The sequence below is a fragment of the Stenella coeruleoalba genome, assembly GCF_951394435.1.
Source record: "Stenella coeruleoalba genome assembly, chromosome: 14".
Taxonomy (NCBI): Eukaryota; Metazoa; Chordata; class Mammalia; order Artiodactyla; family Delphinidae; genus Stenella; species Stenella coeruleoalba.
The window spans coordinates 11,711,572-11,734,945 of NC_137160.1; the positions used below are offsets into that span (position 1 = coordinate 11,711,572).

Genomic DNA, 23,374 nt, shown 5'->3' on the forward strand with positions numbered 1-23,374 from the left:
TCACCAGCCTCCCTCTAGAACCCCTGAATCTGAATTTTAATAAGCTCCCCCAATGGTTTGTATGTACATTGAAGTTTAAAAAGCCCTGCTCTGACATCCTTCTGCATAAATCCTTCAGTGGACTCTCGATTGAATTAAATTATTAAGTTATGTAGCTCAGGCTTCTCTAAACACCCCTCTTGAGATTTCATGAGTCAACTTATTCTTTAGCAACACCACACCCTTCCAAAGTAACTCTTTCTACGTTTCCACATTTTTGCTTATAGACAAATTAGTGCTCGGTAATGGGTAAAAGTGTGAGTGTTGGCATTAGAGAGAACTGTGTTAGATTCTCAGCAAAACATACTAATAGCTGAGGGTACTTGAGAAAATTACTTGACTTCTCTGAACGCTGTTTTTTCATATTAATGCTAATTTTATTTTAACATCTTTATTGGAGTATAATTGCTTTACAATGGTGTGTTAGTTTCTGCTGTATAACAAATTGAATCAGCTATACATACATCCCCATATCTCTTCCCTCTTGCGTCTCCCTCCCACCCGCCCTATCCCACCCTTCTAGGTGAACACAAAGCACCGAACTGATCTCCTTGTGCTATACGGCTGTTTCCCACTAGCTAGCTATTTTACATTTGGTAGTGTATATATGTCCATGCCACTCTCTCACTGTGATCCAGCTTACCCTTCCCCCTCCCCATGTCCGCCAAGTCTGTTCTCTATGTCTGTGTCTTTATTCCTGTCCTGCCCTTAGGTTCTTCAGAACAATTTGTTTTTGTTTTTTTCTTTTTTTAGATTCCATATATGTTAGCATACGGTATTTGTTTTTCTCTTTCTGACTTACTTCACTCTGTATGACAGTCTGTAGGTCCATCCACCTCACTATAACTCAATTTTGTTTCTTTTTATGGCCGAGTAATATTCCATTGTATGTAGGTACCACAACTTCTTTATCCATTCATCTGTTGATGGACACTTAGGTTGTTTCCATGTCCTGGCTATTGTCAATAGAGCTGCAATGAATATTGTGGTACATGACTATTTGAATTATGATTTTCTCAGCATATATGTCTATGGTGGGATTGCTGGGTCATATGGTAGTTCTATTTTTAGCTTTTTGAGGAACCTCCATACTGTTCTCCATAGTGGCTGTATCAATTTACATACCTACCAATAGTGCAAGAGGGTTCCCTTTTCTCCACACCCTCTCCAGCATTTATTGCTTGTAGATTTTTTGATGATGGCCATTCTGACTGGTGTGAGGTGATACCCCATTGTAGTTTTGATTTGCATTTCTCTAATTATTAGTGATGTTGAGCATCCTTTCATGTGTTTGTTGGTGATCTATATATCTTACATGGAGAAATGTCTATTTAGGTCTTCTGCCCATTTTTGGATTGGGTGTTTTGTTTTGTTTTTTTTTTTTATATTGAGCTGCATGAACTGCTTGTAAATTTTGGAGATTAATCCTTTGTCAGTTGCTTCGTTTGCAAATATTTTCTCCCATTCTGAGGGTTGTCTTTTAATCTTGTTTATGGTTTCCTTTGCTGTGCAGAAGGTTTTAAGTTTCATTAGGTCCCATTAGTTCATTTTTGTTTTTCTTTCCATTCCTCTAGGAGGTGGGTCAAAAAGGATCTTGCTGTGATTTATGTCATAGAGTGTTCTGCCTATGTTTTCCTCTAAGAGTTTTATAGTGCCTGGCCTTACATTTAGGTATTTAATCCATTTTGAGTTTATTTTTGTGTATGGTATTAGGGAGTGTTCTAATTTCATTCTTTTACATGTAGTGGTCAGTTCTCCCAGCACCACTTATTGAAGAGGCTGTCTTTTCTTCATTGTATATTCTTGACTCCTTTATCAAAGACAAGGTGACCATATGTGCGTAGGTTTATCTCTGGGCTTTCTATCCTGTTCCACTGATCTATATTTCAGTTCTTGTGCCAGTACCCTACTGTCTTGGTTACTGTAGCTTTGCAGTATAGTCAGAAGTCTGGGAGCCTGATTCCTCCAGCTCCGTTTTTCTTTCTCAAGATTGCTTTCACTATTCGGGGTCTTTTGTGTTTCCAAACAAATTGTAAAATTTTGTGTTCTAGTTCTGTGAAAAATGCCCCTGGTAGTTTGATAGGGATTGCATTGAATCTGTAGATTGCTTTGAGTAGTATAGTCATTTTCATAATGTTGATTCTTCCAATCCAAGAACATGGTATATCTCTCCATCTGTTTATATCATCTTTAATTTCTTTCATCAGTGGCTTATAGTTTTCTGCATACAGGTCTTTTGTCTCCCTAGGTAGGTTTATTCCTAGCTATTTTATTCTTTTTTTAGCAGTGGTAAATGGGAGTGTTTCCTTAATTTCTCTTTCAGATTTTTCATCATTAGTGTATAGGCCTGCAAGAGATTTCTGTGCATTAATTTTGTATCCTGCTACTTTACCAAATTCATTGATTAGCTCTAGTAGTTTTTTGGTAGCATCTTTAGGATTCTCTATGTATAGTATTATGTCATCTGCAAACAGTGACAGTTTTACTTCTTCTTTTCCAATTTGGATTCCTTTTGTTTCTTTTTCTTCTCTGATTACTGTGGTTAAAACTTCCAAAACTATGTTGTATAAAAGGGGTGAGAGTGGGAAACCTTGTCTCATTCCTGATCTTAGAGGAAATGGTTTCAGTTTCTCACCATTGAGAACGATGTTAGCTGTGGGTTTGTCATATATGGCCTTTATTATGTTGAGGTAAGTTCCCTCTATGCCTACTTTCTGGAGGGTTTTTATCATATATGGGTGTTGACTTTTGTTGTAACTTTTTTTGCATCTGTTGAGATAATCATATGGTTATTATCCTTCAATTTGTTAATATGCTGTATCACATTGATTAATTTGTGTATATTGAAGGATTCTTGCATTCTTGGTATAAACCCCACTTGATCATGGTGTACGATCCTTTTAATGTGCTCTTGGATTCTGTTTGCTAGTATTATGTTGAGGATTTTCGCATCTATGTTCATCAGAGATATTGGCCTGTAGTTTTCTTTCTTTGTGACATCTTTGTCTGGTTTTGGTTTCAGGGTGATGGTGGCCTCGTAGAATGAGTTTGGGAGTGTTCCTCCCTCTGCTATATTTTGGAAGAGTTCGAGAAGGATAGGTGTTAGCTCTTCTCTAAATGTTCGATAGAATTCACCTGTGAAGCCATCTGGTCCTGAACTTTTGTTTGTTGGACGATTTTTAATCCCATTTTCAATTTCAGTGCATGTGATTCGTTTGTTTATATTTTCTGTTTCTTGCTGGTTCAGACTTGGAAGGTTGTGCTTTTCTAAGAATTTGTCCATTTCTTCCTGATTGTCCATTTTATTGGCATAGAGTTGCTTGTAGTAATCTCTCATGATCCTTTGTATTTCTGCAGTGTCAGTTGTTACTTCTCTGTTTTCATTTCTAATTCTATTGATTTGAGTCTTCTCCCTTTTCTTCTTGATGAGTCTGCCTAATGGTTTATCAATTTTGTTTATCTTCTCAAAGAACCAGCTTTTAGTTTTATTGATCTTTGCTATTGTTTAGTTCATTTCTTTTTCATTTATTTCTGATCTGATCTTTATGATTTCTTTCCTTCTGATAACTTTGGGGTTTTTTTGTTATTCTTTCTCTTATTGCTTTAGGTGTAAGGTTATTTGAGATGTTTCCTGTTTCTTGAGGTAGGATTGTATTGCTATGAACTTCCCTCTTAGAACTGCTTTTGCTGCATCCCATAGGTTTTGGGTCATTGTGTTTTCATTGCCAGTTGTTTCTAGGTATTTTTTGATTTCCTCTTTGATTTCTTCAGTGATCTCTTGGTTATTTAGTAATGTATTGTTTAAACTCCGTGTTGTATATTTTACAGATTTTTTTCTTGTAACTGATAGCTAGTCTCATAGCGTTGTGGTCGGAAAAGGTACTCGATGTGATTTCAGTTTTCTTAAATTTACCAAGGCTTGATTTGTGATCCAAGATATGATCTATCCTGGAGAATGTTCCATGAGCACTTGAGAAGAAAGTGTATTCTGTTGTTTTTGGATGGAATGTCCTATAAATATAAATTAAGTCCATCTTGTCTAATGTGTCTCTTAAAGCTTGTGTTTCCTTATTTATTTTCATTTTGGATGATCTGTTCATTGGTGAAAATGGGGTGTTAAAGTCCCCTACTATGAATATGTTATTGTCAATTTCCCCTTTTATCACTGTTAGCATTTGCCTTATGTATTTAGGTGCCCCTATTTTGGGTGCATAAATATTTGCAATTGTTATATCTTCTTCTTGGATTGATCCCTTGATCATTATGTAGTGTCCTACTTTGTCTCTGGTAATAGTCTTTATTTTTAAGTCTATTTTGTCTTATATGAGAATTGCTACTCCAGCTTTCTTTTGATTTCTATTTGCATGGAATATCTTTTTCCATCCCCTCACTTTCAGTCTGTATGTGTCCCTAGGTCTGAAGTGGGTCTCTTGTAGACAGCATATATACGGGTCTTGTTTTGTATCCATTCAGCCAGTCTGTCTTTTGGTTGGAGCATTTAATCCATTTACATTGAAGGTAGTTATCGTTACGTATATTCCTGTTACCATTTTCTTAATGGTTTTGGGTTTGTTATTGTATGTCTTTTCCTTCTCTTGTGTTTCCTGCCTAGAGCAGTTCCTTCAGCATTTGTTGCAGAGCTGGTTTGGTGGTGCTGCATTCTCTTAACTTCTGCTTGTCTGTAAAGGTTTTAATTTCTCCATCAAATCTGAATGAGATCCTTGCTAGGTAGAGTCATCTTTGTTGTAGGTTTTTCCCTTTCATCACTTTAAATATGCCCTGCTACTCCCTTCTGGTATGCAGAGTTTCTGCTGAAAGATCAGTTGTTAACCTTATGGGGTTTCCCTTGTATGTTAATTGTTGCTTTTCCCTTGCTGCTTTTAATATTTTTTCTTTGTATTTAATTTTTGATAGTTTGATTAATATTTGTCTTGGAGTGTTTCTCCTTGGTTTTATCCTGCCTGGGACTCTCTGTACTTCATGGACTTGATTGACTATTTCCTTTCCCATATTAGGGAAGTTTTCAACTATAATCTCTTCAAATATTTTCTCAGTCCCTTTTCTTCCCCCTCTTCTTCTCTGGGGCCCCTATAATTCAAATTTTGGTGCACTTAATGTTGTCCCAGAGGTCTCTGAGATGGTTCTCAATTATTTTAATTCTTTTTTCTTTATTCTGCTCTGTGGTAGTGATTTCCACTATTTTGTCTTCCAGGTCACTTATCCGATCTTCTGCCTCTGTTATTCTATTGATTCCTTCTAGAGAATTTTTAATTTCATGTATTGTGCTGTTCATCATTGTTTGTTTACTCTTTAGTTCCTCTAGATCCTTGTTAAACATTTCTTGTATTTTCTCCATTCTATTTCTAAGATTTTGGATCATGTTTACTATCATTACTCTGAATTCTTTTTCAGGTAGACTGCCTATTTCCTCTTCATTTGTTTGTTCTGGTGGGTTTTTACCTTGCTCCTTCATCTGCTGTGTATTTCTCTGTCTTCTCATTTGCTTAAGTTACTGTGTTTGGGATCTCCGTTTCGCAGGCTGCAGGTTCCTATTTCCCATTGTTTTTGGTGTCTGCCCCCATTGGCTAAGTTTGGTCAGTGGTTTGTGTAGGCTTTCTGGTGGCGGGGCCTGTTGCCCATGTTCTGGTGGATGAGGCTGGATCTTGTCTTTCTGGTGGGCAGGACCACATCCGGTGGTGTGTTTTGGGGGTGTTTGTGACCTTATTATGATTTTCGGCAGCCCGTCTGCTAATGGGTGGGTTTGTGTTCCTGTCTTGCTAGTTGTTTGGCATAGGGTGTCCAGCTCTGTAGCTTTCTGGTCCTTGAGTGGAGCTGAGCTTTAGCATTGAGTTGGAGATCTCTGGGAGAGCTTTTGCAGTTTTATATTACATGGGGCCAAGAGGTCTCTGGTGGACCAATGTCCTGAACTTGACTCTCCCACCTCAGAGGCTCAGGCCTGATACCCAGCCAGAGCACCAAGACCCTGTCAGCCACACGGCTCAGAAGAAAAGGGAGAAAAATAAAACGAAAGATAGGGGCTTCCCTGGTGGCGCAGTGGTTGAGAGTCTGCCTGCCGATGCAGGGGACACGGGTTTGTGCCCCGGTCTGGGAAGATGCCGCATGCTGCGGAGCGGCTGGGCCCGTGAGCCGTGGCCGCTGAGCCTGCATGTCCGGAGGCTGTGCTCCACAACGGGAGAGGCCACAGCAGTGAGAGGCCCACGTACCGCAAAAAAAAAAGAAAGATAGAAAGGAAGGAAGGTAGGATGGAAGGAAGGAAGGAGATTAAAAAAAAATAGTTATTAAAATAGAAGAAATTATTAAAAATAAAAGAATAAAAAAGAAAAAGAGGAATGAAAGAAGAGAGCCACCAAACCAAAAAACAAAACCACCAATAATAACAAGTGCTAAAAGCTATACTAAAAAAAATGGACAGGAAGAACCCTAGGACAAATGGCAAAAGCAAAGCTATACCAACAAAGTCACACTAAGAAGCCTACACATACACACTCGCAAAAAGAGAAAAAAGTATAGATATATTAAAAAATTTTAAAAAAGAAGAAAGCAACCAAATCAATAAACAAATCTACCAATGAGAATAAGCTGTAAATACTAAACTAAGATAAACATAAAACCAGAAACAAATTAGATGCAGAAAGGAAACTCCAAGTCTACAGCTGCTCCCAAAGTCCACTGCCTCAATTTTCGGATGATTCATTGTCTATTCAGGTATTCCACAGATGCAGGTACATCAAGTTGATTGTGGAGATTTAATCCCCTGCTCCTGAGGCTGCACAGAGAGATTTCCCTTTCTCTTCTTTGTTCTCACAGCTCCCAGGGTTCAGCTTTGGATTTGGCCCCGCTTCTGCGTGTAGGTTGCCTGAGGGTGTCTTTTGGGAGGTCTGAGGTCTTCTGCCAGCATTCAGTAGGTGTTCTGTAGGAGTTGTGCCACATGTAGACTTGATGTATTTGTTGGGAGGAAGGTGATCTCCATGTCTTACTCCTCCACTATCTTGATGGCACCCCCTCAATAATTTAAATTTTAAATGTTTTTCTACTAATTGATTGACGCTTATTTTTTGTGGTTCATTTCCAATGTCAGTTTGTAGACAATCTGTTCATTCATTGGAGTCACTCAGAAATCCAGTCAAATGGAAGCTTCCTCTACATGCCTTCTCTCTCAACTTTGAAAATGTAGTCAACTGGAAGAAGACAAGGTGGCTCCAAGCTGTAGGAGCGGATATGGGCAGGAGGAGAAATCTTGCTGCCCTTAAGGCTAATTTTAGTACCTACCCTGTAAAGTTGTTATGAGGGCTAAGTAAGGCAGCATAAATAAGGCATAAGGCATTCAGTCACTGTGTCTGGCAAATAGTAAGCACACCGTAAAGATAGGTAACATATTATAATGACCTCCAGGAAAGCCTGCCTCCTCGTTCTTTGTGACCAAAAACATTTTGGGTGAAATGTCCTCTAATTAACTCTCCCATGTCCACTTGAATTAGGTATCGTTCCTTCACATACCTTTCATACCTTTCAAGTCTAAATTAGTCTCATTATTATTGACTTAGGAAACTGCCTCATCCATTATAATTTTAAATTCAGTCAGGGCAGTAATTCATCTGGGTGGTAAAAAATATATGCCAAAGGCATTATGTAAAAAGTGACTGAATAAAAAATAGAATAATGAAAATTTTAGTGATTGTTTCAGAAAATGCTAGTTGTCTTGGATATGCATTCTTGCCGTTGTCTTTCCTAACGATCACAGCCTTGTTTAGAGCAGCAATGTGCTTACCTCCAAGCATATGTTTCCTGGCTTCGGGTTTGTCGTAGTGACACAGTTCTGGCCAGTGAGTTTATTTTTCACAGAAGCCGATCACCTTCATTGTTCTCATGTTTTCCTTACTGCCTTCTGTGCAGACCAAAGATTGCAGCCATGTCATGACTAGGAGAAAGCTGTGGAGATGTGAGTCTCATGTCAAAGATAGTTGACCAGAAAGAAAGACCCTGAAATACTCATGATACTGTAGCATCACATGGCCAGTTCTGGACTGCCAATGCGTGGATTTCTTGGAAGGGAAGGAGGAAACATTTTTTCAGTAAGCCACTGTATATAGGATCCTGAATGCAACCAAGCACAAGCCAACAAACTGGTGAATTAATGACCTCTTCAAAGTATATTTAAAGTACTTAAGCTACTTTATAGAAAAAGAGATTACTAAGGAAAAATTTTCATTATCATATATATACATATATAATTAAATATATTATATACACATATATACTATCTGAAGTACTTTAAAGTTTATGAAGAAGTGTTTATTTTCTGAATTTCTCTGTATTTATACATTCTGGAATAAAAACGAATATACTGCTAGTTATGTGCTTAGTTAGATAAAAGGAAAAAATTCTGTTCCCTAAGAATGTTTTATTTACTAGAAGAAGCCAAAAAGGTAGTTCTTCAGTCACTTTCACCTTTAGATCTTTTTTTTTTTTTTAACCGAAGTGCATCATTCCTTTTATTTACTTTATACTTTTAGGGAGGGAAGGCTACTTAACATATCAATTATTAAATAGAATTAGTCCATAATACCCTAAAATTATATGCAAGATTTGGTGTGCTTGTTTGTTTTTTTGTGGAGAGTTTCTACAGCTTTTGTTGGCTTTTCAATGCCATGTAAGAATAGCTCCACTTAAAGGAAGAGGTATTACTTTATATATAGTATTACTTCCATTTCTCAGTGTTACTTTCACTCCTCAGATATAAAATGACTAAATAAACTACATCAGGGAACAAAACATAATTTATGTAGTTTTAGAATTTATTCGTTAATCTCCATCTTCTAAAATATTTGTAATAAAATAAGAAGACAGAAAATGGGCAAATGTAGATTCCGATGCAAACTCTTAATTTATACATATATAACATCAAAAAGTTACTTTGCTGATTTTGCTCTCATTCATCTAAATTTAGACAGCAGTAATGAAAGCTGCAATTTTCCTTTGAAAATTGCAAATATGTAGCAATAATTGTATCTGCACCTACTCTTTGCCTATTTTTGCAGCGTTCAAAAATATTCATATGGCTAGACAGCAGGTGTTTGCTATGGCATGTGCTCCATGACTGCCTTCCTGTGCAAAACAAGAACTCAGCAGCATACTAAACCTACACCCAGGTGCACAGGGAGAAGGGCTTCTCCAAAGCTCAGCTCTGTGAAGCAAGCCTCATTCATATGAATCCTCAGCTCTGCCGGAAGAGGCTCTAATTCCATGAGTTTGATAGACTGGTAATGCTATAATATATCTTGTTTCTTTCAAGATGATAACAATTACAATAAATATACATTGCTTATTTTACTGTAAGATTTCCTTTTTCATTTCAGTTGTGAAATAGGCTCTGTTTCTGTGGTCTCCTGGGGAAGACTCAGGAGTATGTCAGTCAATAGTGCCATAAAGTCATGCAGAAGTTGCAGCAACATCCTTCACTAGACCGCAAGATCCTGGAAGACAAAGCCCGTAACTCACTGAGATTGGCTGTCCATTTAGTGTGTTGTACTAAACACAGCAATATAATATACTGAGAAACTGTTTGTGACATTAAATATTAAATCAGTGGGAGCATGAGAAGACTAGAGATGGTGAACACTAGGATTCCATGTACCGGGACAACATAACATGGCAGAAAAGCAGTCAGATAATTTGCTCTTGGAGCAAGTAACAGAGAATCATATTTAAAACAGCTTTAAAAATATGAAAATTAAATAATTTACATGAGAGGATATACAGCTGTAAATGGGAGATCAGCTTTCACTGATCCACTGGCTTAATGAAGTCATCAGGGATCCAAACTCCTTAGGTCATTTTGCTGTGCATCCACGGTTGGCTTCATCTTAACCTAATTCCCAGGCTTGTTGTGGGATGACCCACAGAAGCAGCCAGGAACGGACACCCTCTTGTCTGTGGACACAAGGAGAGATAAAGAGGCCCTCTTGTAGGAATCAAGAAAACCTTTCCCAAAATAGTCAGAACATTTCTAGGTATTTCTTTGACGAAACTGGGTCACAGTTTTTTCCCTAATAAAACCTAAACAAGGGGAATTAGCTTTGAGTTTTTGTTACTTTGTTTGTTGCTTCTCCAGTGACATCCACCCCTCCCATCTCTGAAATAGATTAGGGAGGAACTTGAGCTGCTGCCGAGGTGGAATTGGAAGGATGGGGTGTAGATACATGGATAGAAACATGATTTGGGGAAAAATAGTTTTCAAAATAGTAGGCAAAAGAAAGGATATGCAGAGTGGAAAGAACTTTTTTCTTAATGAAGTATTGGATTAAAGAAAGCAAAATGATGCGGGTAGGAAAGAAAACTCACAACTAGCAGACGACCTTGCCAAAGCAAAACTGTAAATTTTATAGTTAACCTGACCCAAACAGTTTGTCTAAAAACGGCAAAAAATCAACAAAGACGTCTGTCTTCATGTAAAGCCCTAGAAAGAAAAGCGCTCTTGCTGAATGGATTATGCACCAGCAGTTACTCTACCCACGTGGAGGAGTAAGTCAATGTTAATTCATCCAGGACAGTCCTACCCGCCTATTTGGTGTCATGCACTTTCAAAACCTGGTCTTGTGTTCTACCAGTGCAAAGACAGAAAATCAACACAATGTTCATTCCACCCCAGATTCAAATGGTAAGGAAGGGAACCTAGTGCATTAGGATCCAACTGAAAAATCTGGGATTTGAGACTTCTCATTGGCCAAGCAGAGCTCACCCTGCCTAATCTGGCATGTGGCGCCTTGCTTGTAGATGCTTCTGTGCTCAGTCCACTTCTGTTTACGTCACTCCAGCAGCATATTTGGTGAATTCATTTTTTTGTCTTTTGTTTTTGTGTCTTCATTTAATCACAGCTCTGCACTCCACCATATATCCAAAATATAGCAAGCGGTATTTTATAATTTTGACTCATTATGTTTTGATGATGAAACCTAATTTTTAGAGATGCATCTTAAGGAAACAGGCTTTTTAAATATCAGCTTCAGAACATGCCCCAAACTCTTCCCCCAAAGCATTCACTAGTTTATAACCCAGTTATATCTAAGCAACACTTTTTGCACTCTTACCCACTATCAAATAGATAGGTGTTATAAATTTTATAGTAGTGCTCCTAAACCTGACATTGCAATATGTGAGGCACCCTCATAGTTCTCTACTTTATATATTATTTTTATGGTGAGAATTAAAACTTTTATGAGGCTGTAATTTTTGACATTACCATTGCTTCCTGGGAACTCAGTGTTATCCTATTCTACAAAGAGCTAAACAGGGGAAAGAACACATTTCCAAGGTCAAGTGAATCTTTCAAATCTGGAAGTGATAGACTCTAAGCAAAAAATATCTATGCATTTAGCCGAAAATATTTACTACATTAAAAAGAGAAACACATGCCTAATTTTTGATAACACGATGTACTTTTACTTACAAAAAGTTCTGGAAATTAAAATGCTGATGTTTGAAATACCATAACATGTTTGATAATTGTAAATAAAACCAAAATATTTTAACATAATATCAGTTATATAAACCTTATAAAAGCAAATGACTTAAGGGGATCATTAAACCCTTAAAATAAAATAATACATATCAAGAAAAAGTAGCATTATTTTATATAAGAGATATGTAGTGTTCTTGAATATGAACTTCGAGTAATTTAAAAAGGGATGTACAGGATGCCTGCCCTGTAGGAATTTGAAACTCAGTAATAGAAAACATGATGGAATTCAACTTGAAGGAATTCTGGCAATTTCAAATAAATATGGATTATGAAATATATTGATGAACAATATGGTAAGGAAATATTTAAAGGTACCTTTATTATGTATTATTGACTCTGACCTAATTCACTAGGAAGTTACTTAAGATTCATCTCATGAAACATTGTGGTATAAAGCGGATAAAGTAGACTGTAGTCAGTTCTTCTATTTCCTAGTATAGTGTTCAAGAACAAATTTTTCATCTTTCTCATTTTAAAACAGTTACATTTAAATGCTTACCTCACAGCATTATATTGAATATTGGATTAGATAATATTTTACCAATATTTTTGGAAATAAAATTCACATGACTTAAAATTTAGCAGTTTAATCATTTTAACGTATACAATCCAGTGGTTTTTAGTCTATTTACAATGTTGTGCAATCATCACCATTCTCTAATTCCAGAACACATCCATAGCCTCCCCCTAAAAAACCCTGCACTTCCAAATTCCTCCCACCCCCATCCCCAGGCAACTGCTAATCTGGTCTCTATGGATTTTTGTATTCTGGAGATTTCAAATAATGGAATTACAATATGTAGCCTTTGGGGTCTGGCTTCTTTCATTTAGCATAATGTATTCAAAGGTCAGCTCTGTTTTAGCATCCATCAGTACTTCCTTTACACGGCTGAATAATATTTCATTCAGTATCCAACATTTGGTTTATGCATTCAGCAGTAGATGGACATACAGGTTGTTTCACCTTTTTAGTTATTATGAATAATGCCACTATGAACATTCCTGGACAAGTTTCTGTGAGAATACATGTGGAGTAGATAGTATTTAAAGCCTAATACTATCTAGTTGTACCTAATCAGAATTAATTTCTCTTTTTTAGCCCTAGGAAACCTCCACAGTGAGCTACATAACACTCAATTCCTGTGTAACAAATGTCAGAAGCTGCCATCCCCCTCCCATTCACCACCTTCTCTGCCTAGAAGACAAAGCAAGTCAACCTGTATGTTTCCATACGTCAGAACCTCTGAGCTCTGAAAGCACTCATATGTAAAGGCAGTTGTAATTGCTTTTCTGAATTTTACTTTCCTCTAAATTTCTGATTATTTCCTTAAGAATGATGACTTTAAATGTGTGTATAGTGTAGAATTTAGTAAAGAGCTCTTCTAAGTTTTGTGCAGGAAGACAAAGGAGAGGCCAGCTCGCAGCAGCAGCAGTTTCCTTAGAAGTAAACTGTACTTAGTGGAATGACACCTCCTGAGAAGCACAGGCGCCAGAGGAGGCGGTGTTCTGAAGCAGATGAAGAGGCTCACGCTGAGATTCACCTACAATGTCTTCCAGCTTTCCTTCTTTCTCCTGCACACACAGTTCTGTCCATACTCTAGGAAACAAGGGTAAATACATCTCCTACAGCACAAAAAGGTATCAAAAGTATTTCTTGAGGGGATGCTTTTGGTCCTGTCCTCACACACTGTCTACTCCATACTAATTTTTTTTCCTCAGGCCAATATCTAGGGCATTTTCAGAACTATTCTTGCCCTTAAATACTGAAATACACTGGATGATTTATTTTAGTTTCCGTACCTCTGCTTGTGTCCTCTTTCTATTTATATGTATCTGTACACAACCAAGGACACTTTTTTTTTTTTTTTTTTTGCGGTATGCGGGCCTCTCACTGTTGTGGCCTCTCCCGTTGCGGAGCACAGGCTCCGGACGCGCAGCCTCAGCGGCCATGGCTCACGGGCCCAGCCGCTCCGTGGCATGTGGGATCCTCCCGGACCGGGGCAGGAACCCGTGTCCCCTGCATCGGCAGGCGGACTCTCAACCACTGCGCCACCAGGGAAGTCCAAGGACCCTTTTTTGACTGTTTATTACACTTGAATTTGGGCTTTAGTCGCAAGTAACATCTTCTTTTTGAGAAAAATGTATGTAAGACTTTTATCCAATGGTCTAAATATATTTACAAGGAAGCTGAAAGCAGAATCATGTTTCCTCTGCCACTGACTCTAAAATAAGTAATAAATTAACCTCCCTTCTGTTCATACCTTTGACATCTTGCATTAAACCAGTGTCACCCATGGAAATTTCAATGTAGCTGTAAAAATGATTCTTGTGAGCTGAGTATTTGTGAACTTCACCTAGGAATAATACCCTGTTTTGTCAGTTTCAGTTACATGCATTGTTGATGTCCTTAGGCTCTAGACACCTTTCTCTTTAGACATGAGGTTATCACGCCCTCTGCATTACTTGCTACCCAGATGCCACCCTACATTTGACTCAGGATCCTGGAGCTCCAGTTCTAGGTATTTTCACCATAAGCTTCTTTTTTGTAGACATCTTTGCTGAAAGAAAGAACTTTTGTCACATACATTTTTGCCATATAACTAATTGGCCATAAGGCAATTTTGCCATAAAAGATAAAATAATGAAAAATAAAAGAGGGGCATTAAAAAGAACATAATGAAATATGAGAAGTGTGTAATAATTAAAGGCTTCATGGTGAAATACAAAATACGTAAATACATTTAAAACGTGTGTAGATTCGTGGCAATACTGGGCAAATAACTGATTTTATTTTGTGGGTTGTACTTAAGTCCTTGTCTTCCAAGTCTCTCCTTCGTAGTATTATATACTTATTTTTGTTTGCTTGTTGGTGTGTCTCCTCATCGGGCATCTCACATTTTTGTTGCTAAAATTTCTTCCTCCATTAGGAAAGGTATCAGTTTCCAAACACTGGAATGCCTGTTTGTAACTGAGCTTCGTACTGAGGTGGGAAAGCTTCTACACTTCTGTCTGTTGTTCGCATATTGTCACATATTCCTTGACAGATGTTCCAAAGTTCTGTGGAAACTGTGGGTTCAACTCTGCTCAAGGCCCTCAGCCGCTTTCTCCTCCGATATAGTGTGTTTCAAAATAAGAAACCAACTCCTGGGGCAAATCATAATCACTGTCAGCTCCATGAAGTCAGTAATGTTGCTAGCTGGAAAAAATGTTAACGCATTTCAACCAGTTGAAACCAAACTTTCAAACCCAAACCTGTCAACCAGTTATTTTCTTATTCATGACAAAATTGTCTTATGGCCAATTATGCAGTTATGTGGCGAAAATTCTTGTAACAAAGATACTTGCAGTGAAAATTCTGGACACTCATGGTCGCTCCACCCCCTAACATGTCTGGCTTAATTGCCTATAGTTTTCTATTACCAACGCTGCTCTCTTCTTGCACAGGTATCAACAAATTTGGTTTTTTTTAATGTGATTTGAGAAATAGGAAATATGCAATAGTTACATGAAAAATATTTCCAATGAAATCTCTTATTTTTATAGCCCTCCCCCATTTTAATTTGAGAAACAGGTGGCCTATATTTTACTTGGTTTGTTTTTAGTCTGTTTGGTCTCTTGCTTCAGCACAATATACATAATCAAGATATATTCAATGCACTTCTTAGTTCTTTATCAATATTGTTTTGTGTAGAAACTGTAAAATATTTGCATGTAAGTTATTCCTTGTCTGCATGAAGCATGGATTTTCAGATAAAATGCAATGAGCAATAAAGTCAAAAACATTTTATATACATTTACATAAAATCACACTCATAGGAAAATATATATGTTTAATTGTGTGCATCAGAGCAGAATATACTGATGTAAAATGTTTTACCAGGCTGCTCTGTACTCAAAACTTATGGAAAATGCTAACATTTCTTAAATTCCCATAATTTTTGAGGGAAGTCACACACTAACTGTTTCGGCAATAAGAGATATTAGTTTGCTCATTTTTACTTGATTCATTCATTCAACAAACATCACCTACTTTATTCAGTGATTCTGACAAAACTGGGGATAAGGTGGGATATGATGACATAAGATAAAGACTCCTATCTCAAGAATCTTAAAATCTGGTGGATAAAAAAAGAAAAACAATATAGTGCAAAATTATAATTCACTGTGGTGTCATAAGAGATTTGTACATAACGACATGGAATCTTACAGTGGAATAATGAGTATGAGTTACTCAGCTTCAAGCTGGAGCATAACAGGAGGGAAGGTTTCCAAAATTGGTGACGCTTGGACTGAATGGCCCTCGAAGGACAAATATGAATTGGTCAGGCTACAAAAATTAGCCAAATGAGTGCACATAATGAGAGGGAAGAGGTCACAGTGGATGCTTAGGGACACTGACATTTAAAAAGAAAGATCTGATGAAAGTAATGAAAACAAGAAGAATATAGTGTTATCCAAGCAGAGTGAGAAGAATTTCAAAAAGGGAGAAGTGGTTAGAGAGGTCAAATGATGCTGAGAGTTCAAATAAAATAACTGAAAAGTGTCCAGTGATCAATTTGAATGCCATTAGAGATCTTTCAGTACAGCGGTTGCTGTATAATCAAACTGAGGTGGTTTGTAAGGAACTGAGGTTATAAAAGCATAAATGAGACCCTGGAGCAGCATTCCTTGATACGAAGAAGAATACAAGTATTCCAAACTAGTTCAAAATCTCTCTTCCTCCCAGGCTCTGCTGAGTGCTCTAGTTTTCCATTTCGAAGCTGATAAAATGGATGTTGCTATCACACGCATCCAGAGAGAACACCGGCCTGAACACATCCTACTCCACGGAGGTAACATGTTTAGAAAAGGAATTTCTATGAAAACTAGTATAGTATTTGGAAAAAGGCAGAGAAGACCAAAAGAAAGCTTATTCTACTTGAATTTCTGGGTTCTCTGAAACATAATTCCAATTAAGTGTATTTTGTGCCACCCTATTTTTATGGTAAAATTTTTTTCCTTTTGTGGTTATTCTCAGTCTATTCTAGACCTCTGGGTACTTTCCGTATCTCAACTTGTATTAGTTAAGCTTACTCACATACTTAAATCAGGCTGATACAATTACTTTTGTAAACCAAGTTCTTTTCCCCTTAACTTTGACTGCTTTCTTAATGTCGACCTTAGTTTCTGTCCTCGTCAAGAGAAAGGCAACAACTTCATTTCTTGGTCTGGATTCCTCCAAGACAAAGTCTTTGGGTCCCACAAACAAATTTATAGGAAGAAACTTTTTCTTCTTCATTGCTTCCCACCCAAGTGAAATATCCCTCTCTGTTTTCCAGCTCTACATTGATACTCCCTAGTCAGTGCAGGAATCTCAAGGCGAGGTCTCCTAAGAACAAAAGAGTTTATATTTTGGGAAAAAACCCAAAAAGCAATGTAGCCACTTGCACATAATTAATCCCTGCCACTAGAAAAATTGCGGACCGTGGAATGTTAGGCTATTTTCATTTGTGTTGTTGTTTAAAATATTTATGGCATGTTAAATAGGAGAGTTTAAAAACCATCTTTAATTTTGGTATGGGCACGGTACCTAGATCTACCAGTCATTAAAATCTTCTGGTGGATAAGTAAAACTGCTCATCATCACCTCCATTATTGTCAGCCAATGTTGGCTTATTTTAAGTTCTTCTTTATGACCATAAGCGTCTTTACTACAAAGACAGGTCCTTATCAGCTTTATGCACCAAGTGCCTAATTCAGTACCTGGCATAGAGTAGACATTCAATAAATGTTCGAATAAATAATACATAAGCTAAGGAAGTTTTGCCAATAATTTTTTGAAGTAATAATAAGTTTTAGAAGCCTGAAGAGTATGATTCTACCCACAAGTTGCTTTAATCATGAGTCAGGGCATTCATTTTTGAAACATATAAAAACATTGATACTGATACGTTCTTCCCATGATATAGACAACTGTTTAGCATTGAAGGTCAAATTCTTAACCATGTCTGATGAAGGTGAAACAGTGGTTTGCAAGGATTTGATTTCCATTTTCAGTTTGGTCTGCATATTTCCTTGAGTCAAGATTACAAAAAGTTTCACTCATCCCCAAACTCAAACTGGAACTGTATAACCTGTTAATGCTTCATTTAAGTTTATGGGTTCAATGTCTGTGCCGTTGCTTGAATGTCGACTTGCCCTTAGAATTTTTTTCTCCTGCATCAGTGTTGTCTCTCTTGACTGTCACTGAGGACTGCATCTGTTTAACTTTCTGTTCAGCAGAGATCACTTCTGTTCTGAGCTGTAGCCTAAAGCCAGAGTCTGATTCTTGGAGCAAATAGTTAGCTTTGCTTTTCTTCAATCAGCTCAAAGGTGTGTGGTCTTGCACTTGCCAGTGAGGGTGCAGAGTGGAAAGAAAAAGCTCCTGCCCTTATGAGGGCTCTCTGGCTCCTTTGAAGATTAGGGCTGAGCTGCAGTTTCTTTGAAATCATGTAGTTCTTCTTTAGTGTCAGGTTGTCAAGGGAAAATCATGTAAGGGATAGCACAAGTAAGGCATTTAGCAATTTTTCATGGTTTTGAAAGTTATGTTAACCTCCTTAAAAATGAATTCCTTTGTTCATTCTAACTGATCAATTCCTGTCATTTTCATAGGACCCTCTGCTTGCCTGTGATTAGGAGGAAGCCAGGACATTCTGGACAAACCCATGTCTTCTTAAGGATTGAGAGCCCAATCAATATCAAAACAAAACAAAAAAATTGCGTCTCATTCAGATTTTTAAATTTTCTAGCCAATTTATGAAAATTAGAACAATAAAAAACTAAAAAAGACCAAAACACAACACAAATATATTTCTAATATTTTCTGTGGTGATGCACAGAATACTGAAGACAGATCTAGTTTTGATGACACCATATTTGACGATATGCCTGGATAAATCCCCCACCAAACACTGGCACGTATTGAGACACTGGGTGTGCTTGCTCTTCTTCCATTAGACGCGAATGATTCCACACAGAGCCTTTAGAGCAGTGCTTTCTGCTTTAATGCACATCTGCAAACACATTCTCTTTCATCATCACATCCTCCAACTGTCCTTATTTGATTTGCCTTGTATGCTTTCACCAAACGCCTTCATGTATATGAAGGTACTTAATCAATGTTTCAGCATGATAATGATTTATGGTGTTTATTATTTTTTTCAGGCCTTAATGACCACTGGCAGGTGAAACCGAATCAATAAGTTCTTAGCATGTGTGGAAACAGAAGGTATTTGTCTGCTAATCAGTGTGGTTTTGAGGTGCTTTATATTTCAGTAAGCCACATGATAACAAAGGTTACTGCTACTTTGGGTTGATTTATGTTATGTCAAAAAAAATGCTAATTCTAAAAAGTCTCTCTGATGTCCTAAAGGCCATTATCTGTAAGGTTTGAGAAGTTTGAATAGCGTATTTCCCTCTTCTTTCCTCTGTAAGCTGTTCATTTTAGATTTGCTCTGTGACTGCTCTAGATCACACCCGGGCCACTAGTGGCGACAGCTCTTTTCACTATGTCAGCTGTCCCTGTTAACATTCCATTATAGCAAAGCAGTCAGGAGTTCAACTAGGTAGGACACCAATCCAACAAGAAACTGGCTCTGTGTTAAAGGTGAGAACCACTCTTCAGTGAAATTGGTTTTCATAGAGCAAGATGTTTAGAAAGATACAAATTTTGATAGCAATTGTTTCTTATTCTGTGTTATTATATAGAAAGTATTTTTCCAGGTGATTAAAATTTCTTCAACAGGTATAAAACATTTTGTGCTTGCCAGTTAGAATTTCATACATCCACATGCCCTTGGAAGACATCAACTAAGGGCTTTATTTTTCAAAATGGTTACTTCTTCAGTGTATACATATTTGTCATCTGTAATTATATGTGAATGCAAGAGACAGCAACTGCATATAATTATACCTATAATTGACCAATTATGGGTCAATTAGCCAACCTTGTGTGGAATTTAAATTTATAAGGCAAAGTATTATACTTTCTAAAATGATATACTTTTTAAAATTTAATTAGATAATTTAGATGATAATTTTAAATACTACAATTAGTTGATATATTTTTATTTAACAAAAGTATTTATCAATTTATTGAAGTTATGTATTAAGGTCATTTTAGAAGAAACAATATTACGTAGCCCTAGAGGACTGAAACAAAATGAGTAATTGTTGTGTTTAAAATTAGAATTTGAAAATCTTTAAGAATGAAATCAAATATAGTAAATATGGCAAAATGGAAACGAAAAATATACTTTTATTCTACTTATGTTTCTCTGTGTATGAATATATACACAAAGAAACTGATCAGTGCTAAATATTTAATAAACATAATCTAGAAAACTAAAAATATGTCTGTATTTCTATTCCTTTTCTCTGACCAAATAAGGCCTATATAGTGGCTTTGGATGCTTTTCCAATATAAAATTTTCTTTTAAGATCATTCAAGAAGAGGGACAGGGTAGATTTATTTCATAGGACAGGCTTGTCTCTTTTGGAAGGATGTATTAAGTGGTTCTGCGAGTCTTACACTGATCATGGCCGCCACTTCTTCTCTATAACTTAACTTGCATGTGAGTTTCATGTGTCATAATACTTACTGTTATCAATGTTGATTTTATTAGTGGTATAAGGTTGTCTTTTATTGTCTAGAATTGTGTGTAATTGAGGTAAAATTATATGAATTTGTTTTGTGTAAATAGTCAATATTATCAAAGACTCAGTAGATTTACCATCTGCATTTTTAAGAGTTAATATTTTAGAGGACTCACTTTTCCTATAAACATTACCGCCTATTAGCATTTAAGTTACCTGACAATATTATCAGTAAGGTGAATCAGAATCTTTTGTTTTCTTGGAAATTCTCTCCATTGATAGGCATTCATTTTGAAAAAATATATTTTGATGTTAAAAAGCTAAGCATATTCTCAATGGGTATACCTAATATAATATGAACAATGAAAATCATCTGTTTTTCTTTGTCTCAATGTCTTTATTATCTATATTATATAGTATCAGTGAGCAAGTTAGTAAATACTATGAACAATATACACATATGAAAAAGTCCAGCCCACGTATACATAGAAGTCTGACTTCAAAAGCAAAATTTTCACCTATGAATAATAAAACTTTTGATTTAGAGTTATAGAAGAGAGCATAATACAACAGGCCAAACTCTTGCTGAATTTTCATATTAATGAAATGTTAAAGGTGAGATTTAAGATATCAGTAGTTGCCATTGAACTTATTTGTGAAAATGATTTTTTGTCACAGTGTTTACTTTTCATTTTTATTGTTTTGTATACTACTCAGAGCAGTCCAATTTAAAGTCACAGATGCCACAGGTCAATGTGGTGCTGGCATTCTCACAATGGCCTTGCATGTCTGTATCTAGCTAGGTCAGCAAGAGCCCCGTTGCATGTCTGTATCTAGCTAGGTCAGCAAGAGCCCCTTTGATCATTTAGAGCCATCTGTAGGGAATGACACATTGACTGGAAGAACAATATCATCTGCTTACACACAGGAATCTATCTCCTGGATCAAGTTCATTGTCTCTAGTCCCAGATAGGTCAGCATGTGATCTGACCTTCGCCAAGATCACACCAGTCTCGGCCCCTCACAGGTACAACTAAAGGTTTAGATAGATAGCTATTAAGTTCTCTCTCAGTAAACAGGCTCAGGTGTCTCTGTGCTGGAGAAACTAGAAATGGATAGTAAGTCAGCAAGCAGGTGGGGAAGGTTGATGGGGTCTGGGTCAGGACTTATCACCACCCTTGAATGTGCACACAAATAACCTGGGAAATGGTTAAAATGCAGATTGTGATTTAGTAGGTCTGGGCTGGGACCTGGGATTCTGCACTAACAAGCTCCCAGGTGATGCTGCGGGTGTTGCTTCAAGGGTCAAACTGAGTAACACAAGACATGGCTGGCATGGATGACAGTGACCAGACACAGTTAATCTCCTAAAGGTAACTCATGATCCAGCAAATAAAAATGATCCTTATATTAAGAACGTAAAGTATTCATTTACCTCTCCTGATGTGCACACTCTTTCAGCTGAGTAATATCTCTTCTATAATGTTGACATCTATCTAAGAGTCTCTAGGTGCTTTCTTCTTAGACAAATGGTTATTATTGCTGGAGTTATGCACTTTTTATTTATGTTTACCTTTCCTTATTCTGTAAGTGTAGACAACTTAAAAGGAATAAAGGTAACTGTAAGTAAAACAGAAAATTAGGATATTAAATCTAGAGGGTGGCAATAAAAAGAGATTTGCTATTTATTTTATTTAATTTTCTAGGCCATATGTTAATAAATAGATTTTTCATCCTTACCATCTCACACATACTTTAGACAGAATGATAATATGGCACTTAATCTATTTCTAGGTGTTATTAGAAATGAAAGTGCATAACATAATGCAGTTACATGTCACCTCAATTCGGTGGTGAGACAGAGAGACACAGCCTAGTGTATCGCATCACGCTCTGTATTAAAATGGCTGGGAAAAATCACGTAATATCTCCAGGCCTCAATTTCTTTTCTGCAAAATTGGTACTTGGTCTAACAAGTTACAACATCCCTTTTAGCCCTACGATTTTATATTATAGTTTTTTTTCAAGTATCCATTTTTGAAAACGACCTATGCTAAATATTTCACTTACAGGAAGTTATTCTTGGCACTGATAGTTGAATGCACCTTTTGAGACATAGTAGCTATTTTAAAATGCTCTCTACTCCTTGCTTCATCATTATTCATAGCCCCTCTGTAGTTGGAGGGTCAAAGATAATGTCTAAAGCTGTTATTTTCCCTTAACCTGAGAGGAAATATGCCATATTCTCATTTAACATGGAGTAAATGGTTATAAAATAAAAGGTCATAATGCCAGTTTCAAGGACAGATCCCCTACTTTCATTTTCCTTTGAAAGTTAGAGCTGTCATATTTGTCACAAATACCCTTTGCTTTATTTTCTTGTGTTATTTTCCTCAAATACGTTCTCTGTCACACCGTTTCTTTGAATGTATTGTCATAACAGTTATGAACAGATGAATCAAAATACATAAGATAAATTCCATATATGTTTACATATTAATCACTTTGAAATTACTCAAGAAGGAAGTAAAGATGAAAAAGCAGTGGGAGTTTTTTCTTTCTACAGTGTTTTAACATTAAAAGTATGGGATGCTATATGAAATATGTATCTAATATTAGCCCAGTAGTGCTATGCAAAATAAAATGGTCAACAAAGAATCTAGATAATCTAAAAGCCACTATAATAGAAAATTAAATCAATATTTTAAAGTGTCCCTTAGAATGAAAATAATAATCTGTAAAATCACAATCCACATTATGTTTAGTATAATATTACATTCATAAGTGTAAATTAACCACACAGAGGGGCCTCAGAAAACATGGCCATAGCTAGACGAGCCCTATCGTCCATGAGCAGCAAAATTCATCTCTGTTTTACTTCATCCAGGTAGAAACATTTTATCATGATCCCAAGAATAGAAAAACTCTTTGATATTCATCTAATTTTGCCTGTTGTTTTCAACTATGAATGAAATTTTGAATATTTATTTGAACAACTGAAAATGCATGGTATTTCTGTTTTTGAAGAGCCCCCAAAAGTTCATTCTAAAACTACACTGAATAATATGTATTATCATTTTATCATATTCATTCAGAGTTACGTTCAAAAATTATTTTTAAACTATTAATTTTCTACAAGGGTCAGGATTAATAATTCATGTAGTTTTTCAACTTTGTGATTTT

General features: G+C 36.6%; 1 long non-coding RNA gene across 2 annotated transcripts in view; it reads left to right on the plus strand.

Annotated features, from left to right (window-relative positions):
* The window catches only part of LOC307196843, a 97,011-nt gene extending 73,786 nt beyond the window's left edge, over positions 1-23,225 (plus strand). For both annotated transcript variants that reach the window (XR_013831249.1, XR_013831250.1), the window contains exons 3-4: positions 16,305-16,410; positions 18,209-23,225. This is a non-coding gene — a long non-coding RNA (uncharacterized lncRNA). The remainder of the gene's footprint in view (positions 1-16,304; positions 16,411-18,208) is intronic.
* Positions 23,226-23,374: the final 149 nt, after the last annotated feature.